Source organism: Centrocercus urophasianus, unplaced genomic scaffold (assembly GCF_019232065.1).
Source record: "Centrocercus urophasianus isolate 14NV4802_14NV808 unplaced genomic scaffold, USGS_Curo_1.0 seq_14, whole genome shotgun sequence".
Lineage (NCBI taxonomy): Eukaryota > Metazoa > Chordata > Aves > Galliformes > Phasianidae > Centrocercus > Centrocercus urophasianus.
This window is the reverse complement of record NW_024884586.1, coordinates 34,098,866-34,113,230: the sequence shown is the minus strand read 5'-3', so window position 1 is coordinate 34,113,230 and position 14,365 is coordinate 34,098,866. Positions and strand designations below refer to the sequence as shown.

The 14,365-nt window shown below is 38.5% G+C and overlaps 1 protein-coding gene across 3 annotated transcripts in view; it reads left to right on the top strand.

The window, feature by feature from the left end:
* Positions 1–14,365, top strand: part of STON2 (stonin 2) — a 70,743-nt gene that overhangs the window by 43,796 nt on the left and 12,582 nt on the right. The gene's annotated exons all lie outside the window — the stretch shown is intronic.

Here is a 14,365-nt window from a genome sequence, read left to right as displayed (position 1 = left end):
CATCCAGAGGAGACCCTGCTTACCAAATCCTGCCTTGCCCCTTTAGTGGGTGAAGGACACACAGGGGTTAACATCTCTTCCCCTCATTAACCTCAGTGCATTGCTTGTGGGCCGCTGGGGCAGTGGTGGCCCTGCCACAAGCCTGGGTGCACTGCCTCCACTCTCACCCCGCTGCTATAGCAACAGGTCGAAATTCTTCTGTCTGCCCATCGCTATGCCATTCACCAATGTCTGCTCTGCAGACAGCAGCATTGTCTGCCTGATGTTGTCTTCCCACAGCTCCCAGCCAGGCTACCCCTTCTCTAGGACAAAAGGCCCGGCACAAAGAGAGGACTGAACAGGACTAAAAGTTGAAAGGAAAAAAAAAAAATCCCATAATTTGTGTTTTAACTGTAGGGGAGAGAGAGAGGAGAATAATAATTCCGACTTCTCCTAAATGATAGTTCATGATGGAGGAGAAGGGGCATAATTAGGTTTTGCTGGGATTTGGTAATTGCTTCCTGATCCCTCAGAAAGATTTACAGGGAGTCTGGCTTGCCCACAGGGCCATGAAGTGCAGTGTGGCCCCACGAGGTCAGGCTGCTGCCATCTGACAGCTGCAGATTCTATGGTAAAAGAGCTGGTGTTTGGTCTGTTTCAAGGGAATACTATTCTTACAACCGAAGTCATTGATGACCTTGATGCGAAGACACAGTTACATTTCTATCCAGCTCAGCTCTCAGCCACAGGTTTAGCCACTTGCCAAGCAGATACCTTGTTTTCTAAGAAGCTGCTGCTTATATTGTGGTGCACAGATGATGGGGAAATTTAGTGGAAAGGATACTGCTGAGTTAGTAAACACAGGATTTAATCTTCCAAGCTGTCAGCATTTCTAAGCACTAAAATTCTGGTTCAAGTAAACATGCTCCCTTCTAGCACAACCTCTTTCCCTGTCTCATGCATAAACATACTTTCGTTAAGCCATGACAAGAGCAGAGTTCTCCTTCAGGATTTTCAGTGGTCAGACTTGTGTTCCTTAACAAATCCTTTAAGAAATACCATGTCATGTGAGAGGTTAAATTCAGATCCTTTCACAAGGTGTATCTCCTGGTCTTCAGGATGTGCCTTTTTTGTTTCCACTGTTTGATGTTGGTGTGGTCTGGATGCATAGCATGAACCGGTGACCTACAGTCCCTGAGGAAGTACAACACTGAGGAGATTGCACCATTTCCCTGAGCCCAGAACATATATTTTTGAAACTTCTTAACCTAGGAGAAGTCAGCTGAGGGTACGTTTCCAAGTGACCTCTGTCTTGACACTTAACTCCCACCATACCTAAGTAAGCCAGTGGGATAAAGGAAGCCCCCATTCCTCATTTCCTTGTACTAAAACAATTCTGCAATACTATCTTCATGAAGAAAAATCCTATTTTCCCTGGCAGTGCTGTTTATTTCTTGGGAAATAAACTCACTAGTGAACTGAGGCAGTTGTTCTTATCCATAGCAGTGTTGCTCTTTTCAGGCAACTCCTCTTCTGCACCTGTCAGTGCCAAAGCACAATAAAACACTTCTTTAGGGTGCTTTGATTATCTATTAAATGTTTGCTGTCCATTGCCAGTGTTGCCATTCGAATGTCTATTTGATCCTTTTATAGGAATAAATTACTAATTACTTTTTGTTTTACAATGTACCTTTCTTTTCATGCTTAGTAGTCAAAGTTCTCTTATCATTTTGTTATCCCACACTCCTCGTTTCTCTGATCACTGCTCTTTCCTTCTGGAAGATCTCAGACCTTCCAGGGCAATCCTGCAAAATCTTAAATGGACTCAGAAAGCTGTGCTTTGTTTACAGGGCACAGCAGCTATGGGGCCCCTTTTGTTTTCCTTTCCATCAATCACATTCTGTGCTCAACTCTTGGTCTCTCAGCTGCCACCAAAGCTACGCAAGCTTGGAGAGACTGCCTGATAAAGGTGGTAATGTTTCTCATCACCTTGTCCATTTCATACTGACCTTATCCTGAAGGCTTACTAGGTCTCTTCCATATTTTCTTTCCCTCTGCACCCCATCAAAAGAATGCAGAGTTTCATTTGGGTGAGAAAGAGGATGCACAGCTGAGGCTGCATGGTGGTAGTGGGAGCTGAGTCCTAACAGCAGGAAAAGAAATCAGCCCAGCTGGTAAGTTGTGTAGGACCAGCATAAGGGAATTTGTGTCCTGTGTAGTCTGTGTGATACCAATGGAAAGAGTAGTAGCTTGGAGGGAAGATGCCTGGAGGGAAGAAATGTAAAGTTAAAATTAATGCAAAGAAAAAGGAAGCTTGGGTTTGCTTTTCACTTCTCACCACAGAGCAGGGCAGTAGCGTTATGGGTCATTTCTTTCTTTTCTGCATGCATGTTTCTCTTTTGGTCAGACGCTTTCATTTAGCAGCAAGGCCCAGACATTTCTCTTCTGGGAAAGGTTTGTTGCTTAACTTCTTTGGCTACTTCTATGGACTGACCCTAAGTAATCCTGTGTTCTGTGGTGGCTCTATACACACAGGCAAAAGGGAAAAATATGACTTCAGATGACATAAAAAAAGATAACAGCCCAGTATTTGGTTCTCTTCATTTCCTGTAATTGTGAATAGCTGCAACAGCTGGGGCTTTATGGTGGGAGCCTGGCCTGAAGGAAAAGGCTGTGCTAAAGGAGTCACAGACCTGGAATAGATGAGTGTGAATGAGGGGAATGGCCTCACCAGTCTGAACAGTACATCATAAAAACATCCTTTCCCTCACAATAGCCCCAGAGTCATCAACTCTCATCAGTTGCCTTGGGGTTGGAGCTGAAGGGCTGATGGTATTGCATAATGATAATAGAACTCAAAAACGGAGTCCTTCCTGATAGCAAGAGCAGTTAACTGAAATTCATTTAGATGAACACACTGACAAATTTTCTGTCTCTTCTATCATTCTGGGGAATCCTTCTGTCATGCCTGTGTGAAGCTGGATTTGCTACATTTGTTTCAGCAGTTGGCTGCTATTGTCTCAGTGTGGTTGTGGAGTTGGTCTGGCAGGGCCACTGTGAGCTGTGGTTGCTGATGCAGCCATGCTGTTGAAAACAGTTTCCATGACAGCCCTTCTGACACCACTGTAGTTTTTATGGATGGACAAAAACTGAGAGGAGTCACTTTGTAGGAGGATAATGCTAGGTTATTACAAATGGGAATATTTCTTCTTTTATCCTGTCACCATTAAAAATTTTTGCTCAGCATGTATCCAAAACACACCTCAAGAGGTGAAAATGAGCTATGCAGCACCTTGCCAGCCCTGCAACTACTTCAGCCAGAGCTTAATAAAAATTCTAAAAGAGAAGCTGGGGTTTTTGTCTGAAATAAGCTTGCACTGATAAAAAGTGCACTGCAGCATCTTTGAGATAGAGCAAAATCTCTGTGCTGTTTGGAAGCCTAAGGGTTTTTCTCTATATTTTCAATGGAAACTTTTCTTCTTTGGGATCAAGCCCTGTAGACCATAGATTAGTCTTCCCAATTTGTCCCTCAGCAAATATTTAGGTCTTTCAGTACCACAGTTTAGAAGAGCATGTAACATGTCTTTATACCCTTACAGCCACAGGATGAGGAGCAGTCCCATGTTCACCTCACAGACTTGCAAAAGCTCCCAAATCTCCTTATCCAAATTTCTCCCACCCTTTTACCACTTCATCTCAGTGTCTCTGGTCTTTCTTTGTCCTACTCCTTGCTGCCTACTTGAAGAAAAATGAGACATGGAATAGTTTGGTGGGTTTTTTTTCTAACGTAATTATAGGGATGTTTTAAGTATTATGTTTCTGTATAATAACATCTCTCCCAGATAATAATTTTTAGCATTCCAACATTTTTCAAGGCAGATGCATTTAAAAATGACTATGTTTTAAATCACTAATTCATATGATAGTTTCCAAACTATCAGAATCAAAACCCAATAGAAGATATTCTTTCTAACTAGGATCAGTTTTTCCCCAGTTAATACTAGGTCAATCTTGGCAGACAGAACTGTGCATATACTCTTCCACTTTCAAAATAGTAGTACTGTCGTGCTGAGATCTCAGGAGACAGAGTATTGCTGGTTGGTAATAGAGGCTGTTTTGGCTTACCTCCCGTATTTTTGGTGGAATGCTTCTTTCTTGTAAATACTGTGGATAGTGCTCTGCTTCTCAGCCTAGAGGAAGAAAAAAGTAGGAAGCAAATTCCTGGCATTTCTCCTTTCAGTTCACAGACAGTCCTGTACTTCAGCATCCAGTCTTTGATTTCATAGCCATATATTTACTGCAGTTTCTTCACCTTTCTCTTTGCTCTCATACTTGCAAGCAGCCAGTGCATAAAGAAATGTCTTGGCAAGCACGAGTTAAATTTTACTCAGCCAAGGACCACACCTTCTACTGTTTCCAGTTATTTCATTCCCTAAAAGAGCTGTCTTGCATATTTCATTTATCCTGCAAGATGCCTAGAAAGCTCACAAACTTGAATGTGATTTATGATCTATTCATCAACACTTGACAATAGCTATTAACACTTTCCATTATACCAGTATTTTTACTTAACTACAGAGAGAAAACTTGCAGAACACAGGACATGGATTTCTTACTTGAATGTCACTCGGACAGTCATATTGTTCAGATTAACACTTAGGCCTTTCGCAGTCCATTACTATATCGTCTCCTTTGCAACATGCTGCTTCTCAAGCACCTGTAGTTATCATCATTGGTTGAGGATAGAGGTGTGACTCTGATAGATTCATCCTCAGTAACACCTATGTCGATATTTCCAGCTAGTCTCCTTCAGTCTTTTCTGTTAAGTGTCAAAAATCCCTCTATGAATTAAATGCATATATATATTTACCTACGTATGACTTTGTTATAGCACCTTTCACCTTAGCATTGAGAACCTCACTTGTTAATTCATAATGCTTCACTGCAGCCTGGAGCTCTCAGTCAGGAAGGACTGGCAGAACTGGCTACCATCAGTTACGTGTCTTTCCCTGCACTTCAAAACAAAACAAAACAAAAAATGTTTACATAACAAGTTACAAGGGGAAGAAATGCTAGCATCAGCTTCAGGAAGAAGTGGAGCACTGATAACTTCAGCTCTTAGACATAGCTTCAGCTGTGTTGTCTATGGATATGGATGAGACCAGAGTGTGTTGCTCTGCAGCCAGCAGTCATGCTGCTTAATGGGACCACCATTTATGGAACAAGTCTGTCTTCACAGTTAATCAGGTAACTAAACTATTAAAACATGCAGCTGAAGTTTAAGTTTACATGGAGACTTGCATCAGAAATTAGAAACAAGTCTTTGTGTTTTGTTGTTCTTTATTTCTTTTGTAAGGAACAGAAATGGCGTATCTTGTAAATCATTTTGATATTGCTCAGGGTACCAGTGGTGTATAAATATGGGTTTACCTCTTGCCCAGATAACTTGAGATATGCAGACAAATCTGGCAGACAGAATTTGAGCTGCTGACTTGATATGATATAAAACTTGATCCTGGGAAATGCCTTGGGGGCAGGAATCAGGAAGTTAGTGCTACTATTTTTAAGCATTGGGGGGAGCCAGAAGAGTTGGGCAATTATACTATGTGAAGATGTAAAATACAAATGTCTGTTTTCTCTTCTTTTTCCCTTTATTTTTTCCCCTGCAGTAAAGAGATTTAAATCTTTGTATTTCACTCTAAGTTTTACTTTTACATCTTTTTATACCAGTCATTAGGCAAAACACGTCCCTTTTCTCCCTGATTTACCTTATCCTGCCTCCTCCAAAATTACATGCAGATATAAACAGCACTGTTCGTTTTTGTAACTAGTGAATTGAGCAGCCACGTATTTGACATCCTGTGACTTTTTTTGGTACAGAACCAGTACAAGCTGGGGCAGATTGTTGGGATGCTGTTGGCTTCAGTGATGCAGAAACTGCCTAGCTAGAAATCAGAGATCAGGCAGCTATTTCACACTGACAACCAAATTGTCCTCAACTGGTGTTACTTTGTGCGACTGCTACCAGTACAGTTTCTAAACTGGTAAAACTGTTTCAGATATCCAATGCACATAGTAGTCTCTTGACTACAGTTTTCCTATGTGTATGGAAACATTTCTTGTGTTTATTTAACAGAGGCAGCCACCTATGCTTTTACAATAGTACAGCTGCTTTTTGGACTCTATGAATAAGAGCACAATGTGTTGCTTTGCAGTCAGAGGTTATGTTGCTTAGTGGGACCCCAAGCTCTGTGAGGATTCACTATCTGCCAAATTTCTGCTTGAAGACTGCCACTGCAAATGTCAAGCTTATCCCACATGGTACTATCTCAAGCATTGAGAATGAAACCAAAGAAGGTTTGCAAATGTCTGCGGCTTGTTTCTAGTCCATTACATATTGCTTATTAAACTATGACAGATTGACATACCTTATTGTCTGCATATGAAATACTTATGTAGCTGCTCTTTACAAAAGAGTGCACACAGCTGTTGACTCCTCCGAAATGGAGTGGGACTGTCTTTGCAATTTTAGTGCTGGCTTTAGATTTGTTCAGCTTACCAAATGCCACAAACTTCCTGAAACATTATCCCAAGAACTAACGTACTTGGGCTACTAGAAACATTTCCCTTTCTTGAATTTGTTGGAGTATCTCTCTGTGAGCTCTACCATCTCATCTCAACAGCAGTTGTACTACTGACGTATATTCTCATGTGCTGCTGAGGTTAAACTCAGAGAGGGAAGTAGACCTCTGGATAGATGAAAAGTCCAAAGTACATTCAGAGGCAAACTGTCGTCACTTATCATAGCTAACATACTTTGATATGAACTGCTTTTAAAAAATGTAATGAGTATCTCTTCCTCTGTTCTCATTTCTTTTTTACACCTTTTGGATGAAAGATGGCATAGAGGAATTCATTCTTATCCAAATAACTTGACATTCTCATATTGACCTGTCTGCTGGAACAGGTTTGGCTTTGTATTTCCCAGCTCTGTTCTATGCCTTCTCATACATATTAGCCAAATTGGGAGCTTAAGTATTCCAATGGTAGTAATAATGGCTAAGGCTGGTGTGTAGTCATAGTCTCAGTATCCTCTGAACAGAGCACACCTTGCTGAGAGTGAAGTTAGATGACATGGTGGTAAAAATATGTGTCATATCTATGCTGTGTCTTCAAGGGTGGATATGAAGTTGCTTTGTGGTAGTTTATGAATCATGCATGTATGCTTAGTTACTAAGATGTTTGCTTTATGAGTGTATTGTGTTGGTCTAATGGAAATAACTTCTATGAAAAAACAAGCTTTTTTTTTTTTTTTTGCTTTTTTTCCCAAAATGTTTTCTCCACCACTTACCTGAGATCTGATCACAGCTTGGCTCACATGATTCCCGGTTATACACCAATAGCCTTATGCCACATGTATACTGTGAGCTCTTTGAATAGGCATCATGTCTTTCCCAAATCTTGCAAAAATCTTAAAGACTTCAAGTTACATTAGTCTTAATGTACCACCTTCTGGTCAGCTAATGGAAACACATGAACTGAGCTAAAGGAAATTAATGTGTTTTCTAGATCTGTGTCTCTCAGAAGGATTTAAATGTTAAAGCCTCTCTTTCTGTAAAAATTTTTGGGATCATTCCCTGCCATCGTTTCACATATAAGAGAATAACCCTACTTTCTGTCTTCAAGGTAGCCTTCTTTACTTTAAAAACAAACAAACAAAACACAAAGGAAACTGCTTTCAAGGGATAAGTAATGCTTTTTTGTGGAGTACATAATGTCTCCTATTATCTCTAGAAAAGTTTTGTTCTCCCTTGAAAGTTAAAATTTTAAAATACTTTATTTTTGCTATCTAGTTTGAGATAGCCAATAGTCATCAATTTTATGTAAAGATTTTAAATCTTTTGGAGAGCACTTCTTTAAATGCAGTTGTCTGTGTGATTTTTGCTTAAGGAGGCAGAGAACAATGGAAAACAAGGAAAAACATTCTGGGAAGTTAGATGCTGGCTTGAAATAAATTCAGTTCATGCACCAAGGCAGAAAAACAGCGTACACTATTTATTTTATTTCTTGAAAGTGTTAGACCCTTCTACCACCTTTGTCTTTCCCCTTCAGGTTCGTCCTCTAATGAATCCCAAAAGTTTAAGTTAATAAAAATCTACATTAGTAAATACTCTTATTGTTAATGTAAATGCTTATAGTTAGTATTTTTAGCTACTTCTTTATTCTGCTGTAGGAAGAAATTGACCTGGTACCTTGTTTAAGGAAATACCAGTATATCTTTAAGATCAGGATTAATATTTAAGTGTTTCACTTTAAAAAGTTTCTGTGTTTCTAAGTGTTTCACACAGTATCTCAGAACATTTCACATGAACCCCAGTTTGAGAAACTAGCCCCAAACATTAAAAGGTCATCACATGATTCCTACCTGACAGGAAGCTCTATCAATTTCCTCAAAACACTGACTAACTCTTCTGTGACTTGCAGATTATCTTAAGGGAGCTCACACAGCGTGTGCGGGACAACCAGGGGATCAGGCTTAGCCAGCCTGGGTCCATGAAAGGCAGGTCCTCCATGAGCAACCTGATTCTGTGATTGAGTCACATGCCTGGTAGATGAGGAAAAGACTTCAGCAAAGCCTTTATCACTGGTTCTGTGATCTATGTCTAATTTGGAATTTGCTGTTGAAGTGATAAATGTATTGATTGGAGACTCCACCTGTCTCGCTTGCTGTGGCCTCAGGCACACAGGCACTTTTATTTCAAAATGATATGAGTTATCTTTGCAACATTGTTTAGGTGATTTCCAGATAGACACTGATTTCATTTTTCCCTGTAATTCTTTCTAACAGTGTACAAATTCTAAGTGTTTTCAGACTAAAACCTGAACAGTATTTTGGAAAATACGTTTTCTAACTGTAGATACATCTGCTGTAAATACCTAATATACCAGTTTTGTGCACTAGATATTTTACATATTTGATTTTGTTTCAAGGCTAGACAGGTCCATTCTGATTACCTACAGGCTGCAGGATGTGAATGAAACTTGTACAAAGCTGCAGAGATAGCTGAGAACAGGTAACATAGCAGACATCTCTACAAGGAAAAGGGGAGCTACCTATGTAGATTTTGAGTTGCTGAAATACTGTTTCAGTTATTTCATACCACATCTGAAATGTTTAACTACTCAGTAAATATAATGCAAATTAAATAGTGAATATTTTTAAATTGAATCATGCAGTGATATTCTAAGTTGTAAATTCATTTTGTTATCTTGAGCATTTTCTTTACTCAAGGCATAGTGAAAGGACTCTGTCACTTGAATTGATTGAATTCCAGGCTCAATTAATTTCTTCAATTGAGTAAAGACAAAGAGGAAAGGAAAACAACTGCAATAAAAAAGGCCCTCAATTAGTAACATACGTAGCTGGTTGCAGTGAAACTTCCAGCTACAGCTACCACTGTTCCACTGGGCTTTAATCTGGTACCTGTACACCTCATAGTTACGTCAGGCTCAGTTGCTGGGAAGATCTTCCCTCTCCAGTTGCAAGAGTCAGCATCAGTGAAGGAGACACAGGGCAAATAATTGAAAGCAAGGAAGCACAGTAGGAACTAATGCCTGAAATATGGTAGTTTTACCTCCCACAGATAAGTTTTTCTATAGGTGTAGAATAATAAGAAAATGTCAAAACATCAATAAAGTTTGCAAAAACTACGCTGACTTCTAGAGTCCCTTAGGATGGAGTATGGAAGACAGTTCTTTTCGACAACTTGCTTGCAATATTAGGTCTGCTGCAGTCTCAGCCTATCACAGCTAGACAGAATTTGCTTCTATTTCTTCTTCAATATAGTGTCTGCACAATGGCTTACAAATGAAAACTTGCGATTCTCATAAAGATTAGAGATTCATAGAGCTAAATTAATTGAGCATAGATGAAATTAGTTGTGTTTTAAATAGTACTGGAATCTCTATGGTATAATGTCTTTGAAATTTCAGATAATTAAACTTCTTTTAATGATTAAACTTATTTTGGGACTTGTGATGAATTTGCAGCAGTTAGCCAAGCAATGGGAATCATATTTAAATAGTCATTAACCCACTGCTGGGTACAAGCTCTTCAGTATTTTGTATTAGAATTACTGCAGATTTGGGACAGAACTACACTAGGTTGAATCACCTATTTACATAGCCTATATTTAGATACCCAAGTTCAAACAGATGTCTCAATAGGATGTGACAAAACATGGTGAAAATTCAATGATGAATCCATTCAACATAATCTGAGAAGCCTTTTAAGTGGGAGGAGTAGGAACAAGAAGGGGAACCACAGCAAGAAAAGGTCAGTGACTGTACTTTGTGCCTGCAAGTTACGTAGCTGGTGATTATTATTCTGAAATACCTCGTAGTTGTGCTGTAAATCATGAAGTTAAAAACGTTACTTCTTAACTGACAGTTCAGCAAAATGGAGAACCAGATTATTGGCCAGCATAATAAAATAGGAGGCATCACTTTTGTAGCTCTTGTACCTTCCAGCCTGCTGGATGTTTGTGCTCAAAGGGTTCGGGGCTTTCTGCCCCTCATTGCCCTAACTTGAGAAGAGACAATTGCCTCTTCTTCTGTCTCCAAAATCTGTTCTGAATCTCATGGAAAGAAAATGTCCTGCAGGTTGGTAGAGAGTATTTCCAAGTACCCTCTAAATGCTACCAATACTGATTGGTAGTAAAGCTACACGGGAAGCATATGGAGGTAATAACTGTTATCCTCTCAGGGCCGTTCTCTGTGCAAATAAACATTAACTTCTCATTGGCAAGACAGCTGTGGTTCTTCGAGCTGCAGACTTTTATAGATAAATTCCATGGTACTTTTTTGCTGTAGTCTTGTTCAGCAAAATCGTTAGAATAATTTAGACTGATGTCTGCAGCAATGTGTGATTTTCCACCATTAACAGAGCTGTGACAAACAGGAAAGCTTGCAGAAGCCAGCTTTCATAGCATGTAGCAAACCTGAAACTCTTCACAAGCGCAGTGAAAGAGCAGAAGTATTTAATGAACAAGTTTATAGGTTTCTGTCCAGCTTATGTAATATTTGCACACTTACACCGTGTTCTTTGTGAAATAAGCATAATCACTTCAGATAAAGTTTGGCATTAGTGACAGAATCTTTATTTAGATTATTTAGATTTGTTCCAAGCTAGTTACTATCAAGAGAAAATAGACAAGTACTCAGTGATTTAAAAATCCGGGCTTTTGCTCAGGTGTATTTTTTAACATAGTAATTTTATCCAGCTTTCTTTTCAATAGATCTGCTACACCTTCAAATCTTTCTGCTTGTGGGACACTGTTTCTATCATAAACAGTTTGCGGGATATCAACGTCCTTTAACAGCTGGATGTGTGCCTTCCCTTTGGGCATAAGTTAGGTGATACTGCATGGTCATTTGGGCCAAAAGAGATTAAATGGAAAAATGAAAAGATAGAACAATAAAGAGGACCAGAGCCTTCTTTCCTTTCAGTGGGTTATATACCAAATGTTCTATATCTATTATATCATAGTACAGTTTTTCAGTTTATCATATAGAAATAATTGAGCATTTTGCTGCTGAACATTTGTAAAGCCAACAAAACATTAAGAGGCCTTTGGATGGAAAAAAAAATGGTACAATTCTACAAGGCATTTTGTTGTTCACCAGGAATTATATATTTCCATGTAATTTAATGGCTTGGTAATGATGTACACACGTGCATGTAGTAAGGTACACTAGTGCTAGCTGGAGACACTACTTAGGTGAGAGAATGAGAGCAGAGCTGTATAGTAGATTCATACAGGGAAAGGACATAGAGCTACTGTCCTCTTTTCCTTCCTGATAAACATCCTGCTGTGTTGTGTAGATGGGCTGGAGAAACCTTTCAGATTAGAATCTGACAGGGCAGACAAATTGAAAATGTTTTAATTCAGCCAAATAAACACTTATCAAAGTCATTTGCTTAGGAAAGAAACGATGGTCAATCAAGAAGGGAAAAACATGTCCTCCATGTTGATCACTTCCTCCCTTTTTTTTTTTTTAATTCAGATTGAATCCTTCTCAGTCAGGAGCCACTCTGTGGGTGTAAGACTGTTCATCAAGTCATCTTCTTGATTTTATTTTCTAGGAAGGAATTTTAAAAACACTTATGGAAACAAAGTAGTAAACCAATAAGCTTAGCTGTTCATCTGAGGATTTGTTTTCTTAAATGACCTCTCCCAGAACTATAGGGTCTTTCCAAGTTGAAGGACACTTACATTTTAGACATTATCATCTATGTTGAAGATCTTACCAAAAGCAAAGATGAGAAAAAACTTCAAGTTATTGTCTGAGCTATCTGACATCTGGATTTTTCACCATGAGATATTTTTCTTTCCACAGAAGTTACAGTATTTCTCTTGAGATATACACACTGTTTCATCTAGTTCTCAGAAAACTTCTTTGAATACTTAGCTGCATTATCATACTGTTATTTTTATCCTCCCTGCTATTAGTGGTACTCTCACTGTCTTTCAGAAGACAGAAAAACTGTCTTTCTAGAACTAGCTTTGTAATATTCAAGTATTTGTGAATTCACCATTTGGTACTTTGGCAAGAGAAGAATGTACTTTTGAATTTACTTTGAGGAAGAAAGGTTATTTCTTTTTCCAAATCTGATACTTTCTTGTATCAATTCAAATAATGGTTTATTGTTTTTTCTATAGAATAAAGTTAGACAAATGCTTACATTTACAAAACTATATTTAATGCTTCAGTGGTATTTCTAAGTATCTCAGTTAAAACAAACGCACACACACAAAAGAAAATAGTTTATTTTATAAAATGTCTTTAGTTTAGAAAGAAAATCTGTAGGGTGAATTCTGTCTGGGTTTTATACAAACTCTAAAGGAATTTGGCTCATCTTCCTCTCTAAAATTTGCTATAAATGTTAATACTTCATTTTTGGAGTTATGCTTGGTTTCTGCAATTCAAAAGCTAAAATACAGGAAAAGAAATAATTATAACTCCAAGCAGAGAAGAGTTGTGTTCTTGAGAAACTGATGTTCTCATCACAGGACTATTGGAAGTCCTAGAAGGAATGAATAATGTTTTTCCAGAAATACCATAAAAACAGAGTTTCTTATTACATCCTTCCACTGCTTTTGCTTTGTTCTGGGAATTACATGCTTACTGACCAAAATACTGGGAAAACATGAGACAGTACAGAAGGTGTCAGTATGGACTTGAGGATCAGGTTTGTCGTGGTGTTTTGTTTTCTTTTTTTAAATTGTTTGTTAAGGGTGTGGTTGTGGATGATAATCTGTTTGTTTGTTTGTTTTTTTAATCCACAGATCTATTTGTAGTCTGGTGGCAAAACTAATGTATAAGGGGACGCATTGCTATACCCAGTGGTGCAACCAGTAGCTGGAACTACGGTCAGACTTTGTGCAATGGTAGAAGTGAAAGGACAGGCTAGAGATGAAAATCTGAGAAACTGAGGTAGTGAAACTTCTTTTCCAAGAAGTGGAACACTTTCTAATGAATGAGTAGTCTGTAAAAGATGCTTTTTCTTGATATTACTTTATTATTGCAGTGGCTTGAAAAATAATTTGATTTTATTCCACTTTATATAAAATTCTCAATTACAATAACCTGTAGAACTTACATAAGGCGTTTTATGATTAGATCAAAGAGTTGGGTGATCTTGATACATCTGGGATGAGAGGCGCAGAAAATCAAATAATTCAAAGCATTATAACAAGCTAATGTCAGGACTTTGGCTGAGATGAATATTCCTTATTTCATACTCTAAATTGAGCTGAAATGAAAATTCAGACTGTCTATTATAGTTTATGCAGAATGAGAATCAAGCTCATCTATCTTGGTAACTGATAGCAGTTTGAATATGGACTTAAATATTTTGCTTTTGTTGTTATTGTAAAATAAGTTCACATCAGAGATGTACAGCCAAAGTGAAGTGCTACATTTTGCAGTCACTTTTCTGTTTTTGCTGAAAAACTGCGTGTTGTGTAAAACATGATCTATATATTTATCAGAAGTAAAAGGCACAAATGCTTGCCCTTCTGTATGATATGCAGGGCAAACCTGTGGTGCAACCACAGATTTTGATTTAATACTTTCATTCATCAGCACAGTGGAAAGAAAACAGGAAGAAAACCCTGTAATCTCTGCATGCTGAAAAAGTGATGCTCATTTTGGGGAACACCTTATTACTGCTGCATCTATCTCCTCCAGAAAGAGCTGGGATTGAAATAGCACAGTACAATGCTGGCTTCTGGGGAAATGTTTTGGCAGAGTCTGAGACAAGGAGAGTGATCAAGGGAGTCTTGTTCTGGCAGAGGTTTGAGGACAGCTCCCATAATGCAAG